The 18,219-nt window shown below is 40.0% G+C and overlaps 1 protein-coding gene across 1 annotated transcript in view; it reads left to right on the top strand.

The window, feature by feature from the left end:
* Positions 1–4,131: 4,131 nt before the first annotated feature.
* Positions 4,132–18,219, top strand: part of CDC42EP3 (CDC42 effector protein 3) — a 49,550-nt gene continuing 35,462 nt past the window's right edge. Inside the window, exon 1 of the mRNA XM_082480386.1 lies at positions 4,132–4,154. The gene's annotated coding sequence lies outside the window, so the exon portion shown is untranslated. The remainder of the gene's footprint in view (positions 4,155–18,219) is intronic.

Raw genomic sequence — 18,219 nt, 5'->3', positions numbered from 1 at the left:
GAGAACACACTTTTATCTCTGTAGTGCTTCACTTAACTATTATAAATATGTGAAGATAGAGATGTAGATTAAAAAACAAAACCAAAACCAAAACAAACAAACAAAAAACAACAAAACCAAAACAACCACTTAGACAGGTTTAATGAGCATTTATCCCAATGTGTCAGTAGCACATTCTGTTATGCCATTTTTCTCTGTTCTGATTTTGTGTTCAGAAACACCAGGAACAGCTCATTCATGGCTCTATGGAATGCCTTTGGCACACCATCTTTTGTAAATGAAGTGAATACTGAGATGAACACTGAAAAATTGGCACTGAATGCTATTCAACTTATTGAATATATTTTAGGGCTCACTCACACTGTGCTTCAATTCAGGTTTACTCCACTGGCAGAAAAGGTATCAAACAGAGGGAAAGGTGCTCCACTGCAGCAAATCAGTAAGTGCTTTTGATGTCAGTGAGTTGCACTGATTTGCAGTGTGTACAAGATATGCTCCAAATTTTTTTTTCCTTTTTGTTTTCATGTCACTGTTTCTGAAGACAGTAGAGACTGTCCATAAACCCAGCACCAGATCTGTCCCACTGGAGTAGTATGTAATGCTCTAGTCAGAGGGGTCAGAACTTGTTCATCTAAAGTCTTAAATAAACAGTCATCCCTCTTAATCAGTTTTATATTTAAGCAGGAGTATTGCAAAATTTGAAAATAACAGTCCAAGCCTGTGCAGGAATGCCATTCTTACGGCACAGATCTCAGGAAATACATACTGTCCCCAGTCTCTGCTTCCAAAAGCTCTTTTCCAAGTTAATATCTTCCTACGTTTCCTGTAGATTTTTCCCCTGCCCAGATAACCTCATCTTGTGTTTTCATCACCTCATGAGTCTTGTTTTGCTCTGAGTTGTCCTTTTGTCCCTGGCTTCCATTATGCTTTTGTTAGGGGACATGTATGACCATTAGCTCAGTTGCACAGCTTCTAAGTTAACTGATTTGTACTATGTTTCTTATTAGAATCAAAATCTATCAAATCAAAATCAAAGCCAATTTAGCCAGGCTAGTCTGTAGGTTTACTATGTATGAACAGTCTCTTGGAGGATTTTACTTGTTTTCTTTGTCCCTGTCAGTGTCTCAAAGGGCTGTAGGTGATGCAGTGCCCAAGTGGTGAATAAGGAAAGTGCCACCAGATGGTGCTGAAGAACATGTAGCATGTTCCCGAGTTTTGGTTGTTGCTCCCAGCAAGTGGCTGCTGGTGTTCAGAGCACACCCAGCTGAAGAAAAAAGCAATCTAGATTTTCATCTTGTTAAAGCTGATTAAAAATCGTACAATCATAGAATCATTTAGGTTGGAAAAGACCCTTAAGATCATCAAGTCCAACGTCTACCATTAAACCATGTCCTTAATGCTGTTTTCTTGCAATATTGACCAAAGAACTTTCAGCAAGAGGGGAGAAAAACTTTGCCATCAGAGACATGCTATTTCCTCCACTGCAGACCCCATGTTAGAACCTTCTTTAAACTCTTCTTGCTTTAAAAAATCCACATTTTCATATCCTGTCATGTTCTTTACTCAGCCACTGCTGCTTCCTTTTTCATTTCTTCATGCTTCATTACAGGATATGAGACTGCTATGTGTGGGGCAGCCACTGTGCACAAAATCATTTTGAGATTCACTTCTGCCAATCAGTCAGTAAATACAAGTCCACGTTGGTCAGATCCCCATCCCTTCCCACTAAATTAACACTGAAACTCCTGGGATGTGGTCCCACATTTGTACAACTTTCACTTTGTGACCTGGTCAAGTCTAGAGACACTGTGTAAGTTTTCATTCTGTACTGAGTTGAAGGAGACCTTCACTTTGCCAGAGAACAGAGAACACCACTTTCTTAAATTTTCTTCTTTCAAAACCTAGGAGCCTCTGTTTTGGATGAGGGTGAAAGGAGAGGTGGAAGGAGCACACTTGAAATAACTTAGATTGGTGGTGGTTAAAGACAAATTTGTTGAATGTGATTGAGGCAGTTTAAATGAGTGACTCTTGCCTCGTCTCTTACTGCATTAAACTTCATAAATAAGAGATTCAGGGGACCAATTTGTCTGCCTGTGTCTGTTTTTATCCCAATCCAAATCATTCTGAAATGAAGGAAGCCAAAAATGCTGCCAATAAAGTATTCAGCTCTGTGAGACTTTTCTGTTGTCATTTAGAGCATAGTGTCATTTGGCAAATTTCGATCAGTTAATTTCAGAAAAATCCTCTCTGTCTGTCTGCCAGAGCTGCCCCCCCTCCCCTCACTGGGGAGACAGCACAAGGGAAAGTGTGTCATTACCTCCCTAACAACTCACATACTGGCTCAACAGCACAACTCCTCCTGCACCAGCAGTTTAACGCATTACCCAGGTTTACGATGCACTGCAGCTGAGACCAAGGCACATGTCTATTTCTGCTCCAGGGGTGACAATATCCCATATTCCCAAAAAACTGTCTTTGTAGTATAAAGATCTCAAAGGGCTGACAATTCGTAGCCAGTTTTCTGTACTGCCTTCATTTCAGGAGACACGTTCATCTGTAGGAGTGAGCATTAAGAGGACAGATGGACAGCCAAGGAAACCTCTTAACTCCTCCATATGAGACAAATGAGCTCCACCAGCTCCTGCCTGCTGGACGCAGGGCCGTACATGGCTGCTCTCCTGCTCCACCACCTGCACTGAGTGTGCCATGAAGTACAGACAGGTGTTAGTTGAGCCTCAGAGACACATCTGCACTGCTCTGCTAGGAGATTCCTGGGTGCCAGGGCAGTGCGGGTACCTAATATTGGAGTGCTGTATTTCAGCACTAAACCTTAAGGTCTTGGGTTATCTCCAGCGTGCTTGGGGGATGTAGCGGTGTTGCACGTGGCTCCTAGTGCTGTTCGGAATGGCACATTTCCCAGCCCAGAGCCTGCAGCCCTCCTGGAAAGGCTCCTTTAACGCTTGACAGTGATTTGTCTGCACCACCCACATCTGGCAGCCCTTCTATGTAGTTCGGCATCTGCAGTGTTCATACTGTTATCCTCCATCTTAGAGTCAAAAGGAGGGGAGGACTCATACAGGCCAAAGACCAGACCTACAGGCTAACAGCCTCCCACATTCCTCCCAGTTTTGCAACTGCTAAAATGCCTAGGATTTTTTGAAAAGCTTTAATTTATGCCTTGAGGAGAGGAAATCTCTAATTCAGCTTTTGTCTAATAAAAATTACTTAACTTCTTCTGTCAAAAATAGTCCTCTGGATGTATGAAAGTTTCTGTTTCTGCCCATTTTATAGTGCATAGTTTGTAACAAAATTCTGCAGTGGCAAAAAACATGGTCTTGTCCAGAAGTTCAGCCCATTAATAAAGCACAAAGATGCACTGTACTCTGCCAGGCAAAAACACCAGACAAGCTGGAAGCCAATATGGAAATATTCAATGATTTTATTTTTTTTTTTCAGTAGAAATGTGAGCTACTGCATTTCATTAAAAGGGAGGAGGATTTTAAACTAAATAACACATAGGTTTTGTAAAATGTGTATGTCATAATTTTCAGTGAAAATAGTTTGGGTTTGGGTCACTAGTCACTGAAGCTAAACTGTTATTATAAATGTGAACTGATTTTCATTTATGGTGGCTCAGAAAAATATCTCTGGAGAAAGTGCAATGTATCATTGTTCTTAAATCTATATATATGTGCTCTGGTCAAGTTCTTATTTTGTAATTTATATAAAAACTCAGGTAAAAACATGAGGCAGTTTGGTGTTATTAAGGAGGAAAGAGTGTTTTTGTTTGGGTTTTCTTTCCTTCAAAGGATTTTAAAAGATACTGTACTTCAGCTAGGAAGATCTACTGAGAGGTTTTCTGATCTTTGGCAGTAACAAGAGACACAGAGAAACTGAGCCAATACTGGAAACTGAGAGTTACAAGAGTAATCTGAGTCAAGTTATAAACTGTACTGTGTATTGCCATCAAAGAGATACTGTTCAGAACAGCAGAGACGAAATCTGTGGGAATTCCCTGGGTTGATCAGATCTCTAATCAGTTGGAAGTGATGACACAATGCTACCAAACCAAATGAGTTTTATTTCATATCTGCTTTCCACCACTGGAAGTGACCAGATGATGGAGCACAGCGGCTATTGGAGTACAGAGCCAGGTAGGTTTGCCTTTTAGAGCATTTAGGACATGTCTTTAGAACTTGATCTCCAAATTCCACTTACACTTCTGCATGTACAGCCACAAACACACCTTGAAACGTGCTTGTGCAAACTGTCATGTATCCCCATATGAAAGACTTCTCGATAATACATGGAATGATGCTGTCTGCATGATTTAGCTTGAGTCATATAGACAAATGGTCTAATATTACATTAAAAAATAACCCATATACCTTTCTTACTGAAGGAAGTATCACTAAAATGGAGGATAATTTTCTTTTCATGGATTCAATAGTACCTTACCTGTTACACTGCAAGCTGAGTGTAACTTTTAGTTTTAGTGTGTATTCTGTTATGTCTCACGTACACTTCTCGGCTCAAAATAGGAGTGTGATCTTTCCAAAGATGATTTCAGTCCCTCTTCATTTCTCTCAGCAAGTTGATTATACATTTTGCTCTTTGACAAAAATCACTCTTGAAAACTGTCTGAAAGGTAAAAGCTATGGTTTCAGATTAACACGTGTCAAACTGATTTGTCTACAAAAATGAAATAGGCATATGAAGTAAAAGAAGAGGATTTCCAGGCAACCAAGTGTCATGATAACTGAGTGACTTATAGTGTTATGCAATCTTAGGGGCACTAATGCACCGCAAGATAAAATCCCACCCTTCACAAGTCTCAGGAAATGCATATTATGTGTGCTTCACGATCTTGGTCTGATTTAATGCTGATATTGTAAAGTGCTCTGTAATCTACATCCAGGCTCCAACTGTATTTTAGGACTGCCATCAAGGAAATTAGCATTAATTAGATAGAGGAAAGATGAAAGACTCTAGGAAGCATTTAGGACCCAGTAATCATGTTTCCTAAAGAGAGAGACTGAGTGTGGTCAAATAAAGCTGCTGAGTGATTAGGTCAGAAGTTCCTGCCTTGCAGGGGCCAAATGCGGTCAAAAGCACCGAACAGTCAGAGCTGAGAGGGGAGGGCAGTTCCACACTCGCTATTTCCATCTGAACCTGTTCCCCCTTCATCCCCTGCCTGTCCTTACCGTAGCCACTGCTGTGGGCTGTGAATCAGAGGCACCCTCTCTGGCCCAGCTTGGCGTTCCTCGGAGAAATGCTTTGGTCATGCTTTGTCTCTGAGGTGTCTGAAACCTGCAAAGTAAACAGTAGGAGGACTGAAATAATTGCTCTTACTAGGGTTGTGTTCTAATGGTTTAAGCTGAAGCATTTCTCTGTACTTAGTCCAGCTGCAGCCACTGGGCTATACGTAGCTGTACGGAATGGTGAACAAACTGAGCGGCAGTTCCCTGGAGCTGTGACTGCAGCAAGAGGGGAAGTTTCCACGTACAAGAAACAAGGCTTTTGTCAACACTTAATTCTGTAGATTGTGTCTGCAGAGGTATACAAGCTCTCCTACTGCCATAGAAATTATCAGCAAGCTGGATGTATCCTGCAGAAAGGACTCCGAGGTTTAGCGGGGGTCAGAGGAAGGCAGTAGACCAGCAGTAATGTTGAGAGCAGAAGAAAGGAGACTAATAACATTTACAGACTTTGAGAGGGCTTGTGTGAAGTAAGTATCATCTCCTGCTTAATGTAATTGACCCGAGCTGGAGATTTGTCTGAATGAAGAGAAGAGGTAAGGGTTTGGCCTTCAGGGCTCTGCCTTGCTATTGGTTCCCAAAGTGTCCCCACACCATCTGTAAACCTACTGCGTTTCTGACATGCTGTGTCATTGTGTGAGAGAGGCGGAGGTAAGATTGTGCTGTAGAGATGATGCGTGCCTCGCTTTCGTATTCTTTGTTTTCCAGAGTTTTCTCTTGGAGCAATGCAATATACTCCATCTGCCTTATGGTGTGAGGAGCAGGATGATGCTACAGTCTGAGATTAGAGTGTGAAGTTTCCCGTCCAGAGCCCCACGTCGCTTGTGGAAACACTTCCTCTTGTCAGTTAGTGAATGTAAAATGATGCACTTCTTACTTGGAAGGAATTTATCTTCACTTTCTCTTGGTAGAGGTGACCATGTAAACTCTAGGAAAATCCAGGCTGCAGGCTTCAGGTTCAGATAGATAAAATCAATCAGTAATTGATAATTAAAAATTATCCTTTATAATACAGGTTGGCTACTGAAAAGCTTTGTTCACATTTACTCAGGTACCTAAATTTGTCATACTATTAATTGCCAGTGGGAAGACAATGTGCTCAGGAATTTGAAGTCTGATCTTCGCTGCATCATTGAATCAGAATCTGGTGTCAGGTAAATCTGATCTACTGGCATGACTCCATGCATAAAATGGAAGTCAATGCCATGTCAGGGAGGTGTTATGAGCATAAATTAGTGGTTAATTGATAATCAGTTGATAATCAGTTGATAATTAGTGGATAATCAAGTGTGTTTTGAATCAAAAAATGCTAAGTATTATTATCAGTATTTACCTTTTCAGTAGGATACGGCTCAGCTTTCAATTTCTAACAGTTCACGTAACTATATACTTTGATTTTAATATTTTAATGAAATTTTAATTCTGATTTTATTAGACAAAATTAAAAGAGCCCTCTAGCGGACATAGTTTTGTCTAACAACGAGAATGTGACTGACTTTGGCTCCAGTCTTCAGAAATTAAAAAAAACCCCAACTGTTCCCATTACAGTTTTAAGATCTGCTTCCTCCCACACTGTGTGTGGGTTAAGCTAAAATACTGAGGCTGAGGTCGGGCGCACTTCTGGGGCGATGCCTCTTCTTCTGGGTGGGTTCAGTGGCATTCAGTAGGGTTCAGCTGAGGAATGAGGTTTTAGGGGTACTTTAGCTATTTTTGGGCTTGCAATTTTAGATCTGTATGAATGACTGTGACATAGTGGGTGACATGTGCATACCAGCGCCAGCACAGAATCCTTTCCAAATCAGTAGTAGTCAACCTCCATGGCTCGTTGTAGGACTTCTCAATAAACAGTAGATCTGATAGAGAGGCTGTTTTGTACTTTTATGCTTTATTATGTCTTGTGCAACGTATTGACGTCCAAGTGTTGACTAACACTTTCAGCCAGCAGAAATTGGTATCAGCTGTTGCTGGAGGACACAATCTTGCCCTGGCCTGAGCTGCTAATGCCCGTGCCCTGATCATCTCCTACTTGGTGCCAATATACATATTTGGGCAGCCACAGGGTGAGCTGGAGAACTGATCTGGCTGAAAAACAATTATAGTGGCACAAGCAAAGCCCATCCACTGCCAAAAGTAGGGACATGAATCTGGGGTGCGCAGAGGGGGAAAGATAGCAGCAGCGACTTAAAACATTTATCCAACTAGAGCTAAAAAGATCTGGTTAAAATATAGGAAGCAGTTCAGCTGCAATTATCACAGGGCTTTTTGAAAGCCTATTTATCCTGCTGAGAGCCATTATCAGACAGATTCAGGTAAAAGATATGTTTAGCTTATTATCAGAACCCCTTCACTGAATTAGGAAGTACAGAATAAACACATCTTGTGCCAGAGGTGCAAATTTTGATTTGGGAGTTTCACAAATATAAAGTGTTCCTGGATCACGAATGCTGATTTCAGTACATGCGGGGCACTAATAACACCAAGTGTGGACCACATGAGGACTAAACAAATTGTATGTTACTGCTGTTTAAAGACCCTTGAAATAGCTATATGTACGTATAAGTGCACACATATATGTGTATATGTGTGTATATTCACAAGTTAGATGGTTAAAGGGTTTTAAAAGTATATGTACAGGGTCAAGTTTAAGGGAAGAAGAAATATATTGTAAGGAGAAGGCATTTCTCAATATGGTCATAAAACTCATTTATGATAATTCCATAAATCTGTAACCCCCCAAGGGAAAGATGAGGGTCTAAGGAGGATTTGAATGATTTGTTTAGGTATTGCCGAATTAATGCAAGTCTTCCTGAAACACAGGAGTCCTTTGATTGGCTCCAGTCAGCCTTGAATCTGGTCTTGAATTTTCAGGGGGTAGTAGTGGGTGGGGAACACAACTCATTGCAATTGCTGCTAATGCTGAAAGTTGCACTGAATTTGATCCATCAGAAGAAGAAGGTAGCCAGTTGTTTCCCCATGTGTGTGTTCATAATTCACAATAAATATCCCTGAAATGTGGAGACTGTGATAAGGTACTACTTGTATTCCATATTGAACATGTTTCAAGTAAAGAGTTTGTTGAAAAGTAGCAGACTGTGCAGTAGTGTTCACATCTACTCTTGAGCTACTGTATTTTTCAAAATTGGGTGGGTTTCCAATGTTTGTGTGTATATATATATATATATATATAAGGGCATATATATATATATATAAGGGCACTACAAGCATTTGTGTTTCTGAACTATACACAGTATTAGAAATCCTAGTTTACCCCTCCACCTATTTTCATGTTAAGCTCAGTATATATGTCATTCTAGATACAATGAGCTGGAAATTTAGGATAGACTGTTTTGCTATTTAATCCTTTTTTTCAGTCCACTATTCATTCCTCATTCAGATTTCCTCACTATGCTTTTAAGTACATGAAAAAATGTGGGATCTATACTTACAACGACAAACTTCTTTTTGCAAACTAGACACTGATTTTGTGACAGTTTCTCAAGCCCGTTGTAGCCAGACTGCTATTTCTTTCCCCCTACATCACTTTAAATGTCCTTATATATAGCTGGCAGGGGAGGAAAGCAGGAAAATTTTAAATGATATTACAACGGCAGTACAGCTGCCAACACAGCCTTTCACTCTAAGTCCTATGTTATTTACTATATTTCATAAAAAACTTAGTTCCTGTAATTCTGTGCTGCAAAAAGCATGAGGACATGGTACTATTAAATAAGTTATAAAGACACAAAAAAGATGAGAAAAAAAAAAATTCATTTATTTATTGTTAATACTGTGATTTGTAGGCTGACCTCAAAGCTTGACTCCCGTTCTGCAAAATGTTGGTACTGGCAAGGCTAAATGAAGAAATACAGTACCTAACGTGTAAACAGGATTAAATCTTCATATTGCCTATTGCTAATGTGTATATACGTAAACAGACACCATATTAATGAGAAAACTTGCACTGATTAATTTAATGCACATATGGAATGATTTGTACTTGGAAATACTTTTGATTTGAGTAAAACGGCACAGAAATTGATGATATGTCAGAGAGATCTGTTGAATGTCCAGGGACATAGTGGGCTTTTAAGGAGAATGAAATATAATATCATGTGCTGTTTTTAGAGCAAGGTATGAGAGAGACTAGGTAGAAGGTCACACAAAGTGTATCTAACACTTTGTTTAAAAGCATTTAAACACTTTTTGTTTAAAAGGATTAAAAACAGCATCAACATTTTTATTACCTAAAATCTTATGACTTGGGGGGAAACTATCGTATTATTTTTGGATGCCTGACTTTTGCGATTGCAGAAAATAAACTGCATGGTAAAACAGCTCCTGATAAAATTTTAATTGGTATGGTCCATATGTTATTCTGATTTTACTGATCCCAAAATAGTTTAGTTGGAAAGGGAGCTGGTGTGTTATAAATGCAGTTATTATTTTAGATAAAAAAATTTAAAACCAACTGACTAAATTCTTTAGGACTTACAATCTTGGCAAGTGATGATTTTCCTTTTTTAATGTTTATCTATTTTACTATATTATTTCTGGAAAAGAATGGATAGGGAATGCCTTCCTGACTGAAAATTCAGAATGAAAGAGTTAATGAAGCAAAACCATGTAATGAGCACAAACACGATCATGATTAAAAGGTAAACATATACTTGACAAACTCACATATATGGAAATGATACCAGCAGCCCTATCTGTGTACAAATCTATCCCACACACTCATAAACAAAGGACATTGCACAACCCAAAATGCAGGGCTTTTTTTTTTTTTTTCCTGCTCTAGCTCACGGAGCACCAGGCAAGCACATCTTCAGCGATGAGAAACCCACGGGGCGGCATGTGCATTTTGCATAGAGGGTTGCATTCCATTCATGCACTGAAATTAAAGCTGAATGGAAATCGGAGCTCCTCAGGGCAAGAACCATAACTTCTAATTACCAAAGGTAAAAGATAAACTGGAAAAAAAAAAAAATCTTTCAGATACAGCTAAAATTATGATGTGAGTCTTAGAAATATTTATCTTCCCTTCCATAAGTGAACATTCTTCTGGTAACTTGGAGTTTTTCTTGGACTGTTATTGCTGTTTCACAATGATCTAAGGCTTTATTTGTAGTCTTAGTGGTGCTTATGTAATTACATAAATCTAAAATATATAATGTCTGATTATTCTAAATTCCAGTTAAAATGAGTCAATTGAAAAAGGAACTATACCTCAATGTTTCAGTTACACTTCAGAGGGTCATATATTTGTGTGCTCTGTGGGCCCACAGAATGAATGATCTTGTCATGGGAGATCATCGGGAGTTCTTTGAAATCCCAAATATAATTAAAGGTCTAATGTGTATTCACAAATATATTAAGCCACAAAAGGCAGCAACATCCAAAATCTCTGGTAGTCCTGAAAAAACCCTAGAGCTGGGCCAAGCGAGAAATGAGACTATCTCTGCTGAGAGCTTGTCTTTGAGAAAGCACTCAGGAAAGCCAAGGCTAATTAACTGAAAGTACAGAATTAAAGTTGATTAAATAGCTATTCTCATGCAATTGAGGCTAGGACCAGCTGAACTCTGCCGCAGATGCTTTATCTCTGTATGGCACCACTATACGCACGTCTGGGATTTCCTAGACCTACTGCCCCTCCACAGAGTAATTCTGCAACACCACCTCAGTCACTAAAGCTGGTTCTTCCTATAAGGGTCACACTGATTGCATAGGTCCAAGGTGACTATATAATGCACACAGGGTATATCCTATGCTTGCCAAAGCACCGGGCATTGTGCAACTGAGGTATATATCCATACTGTGTGTACATACTTTGTGGTTATCTAGGACCTCTGTATAAAAGCCAGGTCCAAAACTGTCAGCTCATATGTCAGTACAGGGCATATGCAAAACAGCATCTGACCTTTCAGCAAGAACTTGTCTCTAGGAAGGCTGGAAATCCCAGACAAATATAGAAAGTGATGAAAATTTGCCCAGGCAAGATTTCCAGGCAAAAAGAGGGCACATGCTGGGAAACAGAAAGCAAACAACAAACGAGGGGACATGCCAGGAATGGCTGTTTTGCTGTATCATTCACAGCTGTTAATGCATGCTAGTACTGTTGGAAAGAATGTAAATATAAATTTAAAAAGTCCTCCTGCAGACGCATGTCTTCCGACTGACTAATCAAATCATGTAATCAAAAGTCTGTATTATATTATATATTAATGACTAGAGCTGGATCAAACTCAATTCAGATTAATTGCATAATTTTCCATGATTACAGTTCATCTTTTTCTGTTGCTCAGGTCAGAAAAGTCTTATTAAAGGTACACAACTATAATGTCTCTTGTTTAGAATTAAAGGAAGCCTTAGGAGGAATGGGATAAAACACTCAGAAATTCTCTCAGTAGTTGCTCATAATGAAAACCAAACACCTTACAAGATACATGATAAAAAATACAAAACATTTTATAAATGCACGGTGTTTAAAAGGAAATATATTTCATAATGAAAACCAAACACCTTACAAGATACATGATAAAAAATACAAAACATTTTATAAATGCACGGTGTTTAAAAGGAAATATATTTTTCAATACTTTGACTAGAAGTGTAATGTGTTGCCAATAGAATAAGCTGGATTTTGTAGGCAGAGTCCTTTGCAGAGCACAGCGGAGGTGACTCTAAACTGTTCTAGATTACAAACCGAGTAACAATAGGTCACGTTTAACAATAGCTTACATCTTTTGCACATGACCTGTGCTCCACAAGAAACTCTTGTAGGCGAGAAGTCCCTAAGCTTTTGGCTGGCTGCCAGCCTCAGGATGTTCACTTTCTCTTTCAGTGTAGGCTAGAGGCAAAAATGGCAAAAAAATGTAGGAAAACATTCAAGACAGCTCTTCGTACTGGCTCCTGCTCACTAGTGTGTTATTACATTTGGACTGCCAAGAAAAGAAACCAAGGCAGAAAGTTGAAGCAGATCAGAAATCACTGCATTTCCATACTATATACTATGTACTATATGCTGCCACGAGGAGTTTGGCTGCCATGCCTCGCTCCTTCGGAGAAAACATTCTCCATCTAGTAAGAATTTGCTGAATGTTGTATGCCTCCCTATTAATTTTGAATATCTGGGACAAGAAACGTGCACCTGCAGATCCCGATATGCAGCTGGAGCAACATTCCAGCAGGCTCCTTCGATGACTCATCAGCTCTGATCCAGTTCATCCTTCCAATTAATGAAAACAATAATACCTTCAAAGTCCAGTTTTAAGCCTTTTATCTAGAACCACTTGGCCATTGCTAAGAGATAATTAATTACTTCCTCTGATACACATGGAGATTCAGGACATTTTACAGGGAACACTATAGAAGTATATTCATCTTCACTTAAAAGTTGGTTTTCATGCCAGTGCCTTAGCTTAGTCTATATATTAAAGACTTATTTTAAACAAAAAGTACAACGTTACCTACTTAGTGCAGATTCTTTTATTTCTTCTTTTATTCATGAATTTATGAAATTATCAAAATAAAAGGTAGAAGGAAATCTAGACCTATATGTTTTGGAAAAGAAAATAGGAACTAAGTAATCACTGTCAAGCTGAGCTTTTGGTTTGCACATTCTTCTTTAAACTAAACTGTGAACAAACATAGGACAGACGTGAACGCTACATCTTTTCTTATAAATACCTAAGATCCAGATATTTATATCCAGATCCGTCAGAGCTGATGTTTTTGCATTGCAGCTCCCCTGATACCTGTGAATTTTCCTTCTGATTTGCACTACACTTAATGAAAGCAGAATCAGCCCCTTAAAAGATCATCATGAGTCTATGATTCTATGATCATTTTACCAGAATTTGGCCCGTCAGCATATCCCTTTTTTTTCTTACCCTAATAGTAACAAATTGGAGCTCTGGTTAGAGGCCGCAAGCACCAGACTTTTAATTTGGAGAATGATGAAGTGGTAAATTATCTCAGCCTTTTCCTTCCATTAAGTAAGTAATACAAAATGCTGCATTATTTGATTATGCCATTTTCTTTATGAGACCTACGTTATGGAAATGAATACTAATAGTCACCATTTAGTTGCTGGCAAAAAGCATATTAGCAAAAGACACAGTTACTATTGGAGTCTGTTGTCCCACAAAATCACGTGAAATTCTCTTTTCACTCTTTGAAACTTGGAAAAACAAACAGAGCGAAAAGACAGGACATGGATGAACTGTGAGGAAGAACAAACAGCCCTGATAAAAGTTACACAATTATTGGGTAACTGCAGAGAGAGTTAAGAGAAAACACAGAGATCTGTGCAGCCAGCCACAGATATAATCCAGCCCCTGCTTTCCCTTGGAGGTGCCCACAGCAGAGCCTCGCGGCGGTCAGTGGCACTGTGGGTTTCTGCCAAACACACCCTCCATCTCCGCAACAAATCCCTTGCTTTGCTCCTGGCAGATCCTTACCCCACAGCCAGAAGAACACCAGCTCCTAAGGCTGAGTCCCCTCCTGCTCGAAACATCCCAGCGCTGCACATCATCAGTACAGGGAGTCCTTGAGCAAGCGGCAATCAGGCAATGCCCTGTTCCTGCCTTCCCACCGTCCCCCACTTGCCAATCTGCCCCTAATTACAGGTAACGACTGTGGAGGGAGAGAAAGGTTGATTACTAGAGGGTCATTACTGCTGGAAGGTCAAAAAGCACCACGTGGATGCTGCAAGAGCTTGGATGTGAGATGCAAAACAAGGACGAGGTGTGGCTCATGCGTTTTGAACCTAGAGAGGGGTGACTCTCACGCCCAAACCAATCTATCACTGTAGAACCAGCCTGAGGCCTGTCCAAACTGGTGGATCCAGAAGCACTTCCCGTTCCCTGGGTGAGGACAGCCCAGCCGCTTCCCAGTTGCATACTGGAGGTAAAGTCAGACACACGCTGTCTCCTCCCTGCCCGGATTTCTGCAGGAAGCAACATGGCAGTTGAGCGGAGAGCTGCCATGTGCTCAGGGCCAGACCTTGCCGGCACTGTGAGGAGGCCAGCATCCTCACTGGGTGCCAAAGCAGGCATCTGCCCTCAGCCTAGACACAGCCTGGATGTGCCAGCTGCATCTACAAGGGATACCTGTGTTCCACAGGGAATGGGAAAGATCCTTGAAAAACAGTGGGGCGAGGTTCGTTTGTAGCAGCTATCAGCCCAGGGTGATCTAATGGTGCTGCAATTTCACGTCCTCACATTCCTCAATTCAAACCTACCATGATCTAATCAATGATCCATTTGTCTCCCCATTGGATAGCAAATAATAGGGGTTTAGATGCCAAACAGGAATGCGGCACAACAGGGGAAGTTTAAAGCTGCTATTTATTTGGGACTTCCCCATATTGAGATCAGCAGCGATAGGAGGGCCAACTGAGCAGGAAGGATATTAAGGGCTATTGCCTGCTCTTCGCAATCAATTCCTTTCAAATCCGTGCAGGATGTAGCCTTGTCATCCTGTTTGAAAACATTCTTCGCATGTTGGAGTTTTCAAAGGTGGCTAAAGGGTTTCTTATGGTCACAGGGATCAAGAGACACATATATTTGTGAGGATGAGCGTCACAAAATAACTCTTTATATCATCCTGCTGGCTCACTGCACCTGTGCAGGCATTGTGTTTTTTCGGAAGTGTTTCAGTTTACGATATCCTGTACAGCTCAGCTGAAGCCACAGCTATTTACAGCAAATAGCAATACTACTCCAAAATGAGAAGTGATGGAATGTATAAGTTCAGTGTTTCTTGATCCTTCTCTAGTGTCAACTGTCATGTCCCCACCCACAGAAATGTTTATTTAGCTGTAGGTAATTCAGTTCAGGTCAGTATTTATCTCTCTGATCAATGTTTTCCTTTCAGGTAATCCCCATTGAGGAGAGTAAAACTTTCTTACCCTGCAGAAAAGGAATCCCCCAAACCATAAGGCATAGATAATACGGTTATTGGCTCTATGTTCCTGTAAGTCAGTTTGATGTCCAGGCAGGACTTTCTGTTAAGGGCACCTTTTGCCAAATCTCAGCAGCAAAGTACCAGCAAGTTCCATGGGAACTCATAATGAACTACAAAGCCCAACTGTTGGCATGCCGCATCATTATAGTAGCTTGCTTTTAATGGCGCTTTCCTTCCTAGATTTTTATTTACATTTCACTTTTAAGAGACTGCATATTTCAAAATTAATTTCCCTAGGTGTTAATAATGTTCATTTGTTAATATTGTGGGGATTTATTTATTCTAAATAGCAGCGTAATTTAAAATTAGATATAACTAACTTGCTAGTCAACATGCTCCGAACTTGTAAATCTTATTAGGCATATTGCCAGGCAGAGAGCTACCTGAAGTCAACAAACTTTCCTTTGAACTCAAGTGAGCCGTAAGATAACCTCTCCTGGGCAAAATCCCCGGGACTGCTCCACAGCAGGGAGTGCTGGCCATGGCGGTTGGCTTTACAGACTGAATGTTTAATTTGGAAGCTTGTATTCTAAAATCCAACCGTTTCTTGGATAATATAGTATGGATGTATGCAAGCTCTTTGTATACGACCCCCTTATTACTTGTGGGTCAGTGCGTGTGGAGGGATGGGTGGGCTCTGTGGGGCCTGTGAGCTGCCACCAAACACTCTGGAAGCTTTTTAAGGGGGTAGACCTATACTCTGAAAAGCTGTACATCACAAAATAGGCTTTTAACAGAAGTAGGTTAGAAGGGCTTGTCAGCACTTGTCATGTTTCACAGCTCAGAAATGCAGTTCCGCACAGAGAGGGTGTTACTAACCAGCATGCAATTTCTGCAGGATGTCATGAATCACAGGTTGCGGGACATCCTCCTGAAAGGCTCCATAAATTCTGAGTCACTTTTAAAACAAACACTACACAATGGCAAGCAAGGCCAAACTAAGGTAAATATGAAAACACTGAGATGAAGAAATAGGACCCCCTCCTCTGCCTCCTCCCAGCTGATACCTCCCTCCCTTCTCCAAACCACTGGAAATGCTGAGGGCTCTGGCATGCTTTCAGGAAGGATGGCCTCTGCATCTCCACGTGCGCATCCTACCAAATCAGAGCCTGAGTAAATCTTTACTCAGGGCTTCAGGAACTGGTCAACTGTGCGTAAACGCTGAGTAAGACACGTTCCTTTCTTGATAGAATCCACTAGGGGATTTATTGTAATCTGCTCTGGCATTTTTTTCAGTGATGCATTTTTTAAGTCAGTTTTTTGTTGTTGGAGGTGTCACGAGAGAGTCATCACGTGACATTTTTCCATCATGCCAAGGTTTTTTTTCCAAAAGATGTGTCTGTACTGCATAAAATATACAACTGAGATTTGCGCGCCAGTTAGGAGTCCAGTTTAAAATGGAATAGGCTGAGTAGAAAGGACATTTCTTCAAGCATAGAAATGCAAGATAGCTGCCCGTGGCTGGAAATACCCTAGCTTTAAGCTGATGTGGCTCCAATATTAAACTGAGGATTGATGAATCTACCTGAAATACTTGTAAGGAACTCAAAAGTAGATGAGAAAAAAAAGACACTCCCACTTCTTACAAATCAGATCAAAATGGAGGAAGAATAGGTATCTGAAAGAAATTTAAGATTTTTCTAGTTCTTTCAGTTTACTTTTTACAGCCTTGAACAGACAACTAGAAGTCAAACATAAAGATGCGTGTAACGGATTTTCTAAGTATTCAGGCAGGCTGAATAAACAAATGGTTGGAAAGCAGTGTGGGTTTCTGCTCCCTAGGCAGTGCTAGTTCAGATCCAACAAGGTTTGTTAGATTCCATATTGTCCGCACTTACAGGAGGGCTTGTAACAAACTTCTGGGCTTTTTTTTTTTTAAAATTCCATTGTCAGATGATATCAACACAAAAGTATAATCAGGTTTGGGTTAACACATACTTCTGTGTAGCAACCTGAAAATTTAGACCAAATAGAAGGAGCTGTTCTTAGAGGTTTCGAGCACTGGCTGCTGCAAGTAATGGAAATTTTATAACAAAAGCACTTTGTGTGTTTCTAGTAAACTGGCAGATGTTACTAACTGACTCTATTTGTTCCACTCCAGTAGTTTTTACAGACATAAGTGTAAGTGTAATACACCTATAGTAAACATTAAAAAAAAAATAAACTGCCAACATTAAACATACCAGACCCCAAATAAAAACCTATAAGTATTGTGGTTACTTAAGAAAAACAAATTATGTCATTCAGCAGAAAGACTGTTGATTAAGGTTTGGTGCCCACCTTTCTTCTCTAAAATATGTGTTCCAGTCATACCAGTTTGCTTAAGAGGTTAGTCAAATAGAACAATTTAGCTAAAACAGAATGGGGTTTAAAATATTCAGTGAGTGTCAAAAATCCCCCAAACCGTAAGCAGCTGGTTCTGGACTAAGCTAGTGCAGGCAAAATTCCTACTGAATTAAGTGGGAGTTTTCTTACTCTAGGCTTTAATTACACTAACAGGGTACTTTTTGCCTGTTGTTGACGGCCAGTTTGTAGGCTGTTAAAGCATTTAAAAAGATTAGTCTAGTTGCTTCCCAAATGATCACGTAGGATGACAACATATTTATATACATGTGGGATTGCGAGGAAGGGAGAGGAGAGGAGTTAATGACAGTTACATTCTTCAGATGAAAGTATTTTTGTCTGGGGAAAAAAACACAACTCTATCACAAGCAAATGAATTTTTCCAGTACTGTCATATTATTATCCTATGCAATTTGATCAGTGTTTTAATCACATACAGTATGTTGTTTGTTTAGACAGATGTCGGGTCATCTAATTATGTAACAGGAGCACAGGTAAAAACATTACCATAATTGATGTATTATGAAAATTAAAACATGTAACAGTTATATCTTTGTTAATAGATTTCCAGACATTTTTCTGCAAATGCACTAGGTATCCTACAAAATGGAGGTATCTTTAAAAGATGTATTTCAGATTTTACCAGGCTAGC

Source organism: Vanellus vanellus (assembly GCF_965231255.1).
Source record: "Vanellus vanellus genome assembly, chromosome: 3".
Classification (NCBI taxonomy): domain Eukaryota; kingdom Metazoa; phylum Chordata; class Aves; order Charadriiformes; family Charadriidae; genus Vanellus; species Vanellus vanellus.
Note: the sequence above shows the minus strand (reverse complement) of the source record. Positions and strands in the feature narration are given on the sequence as shown.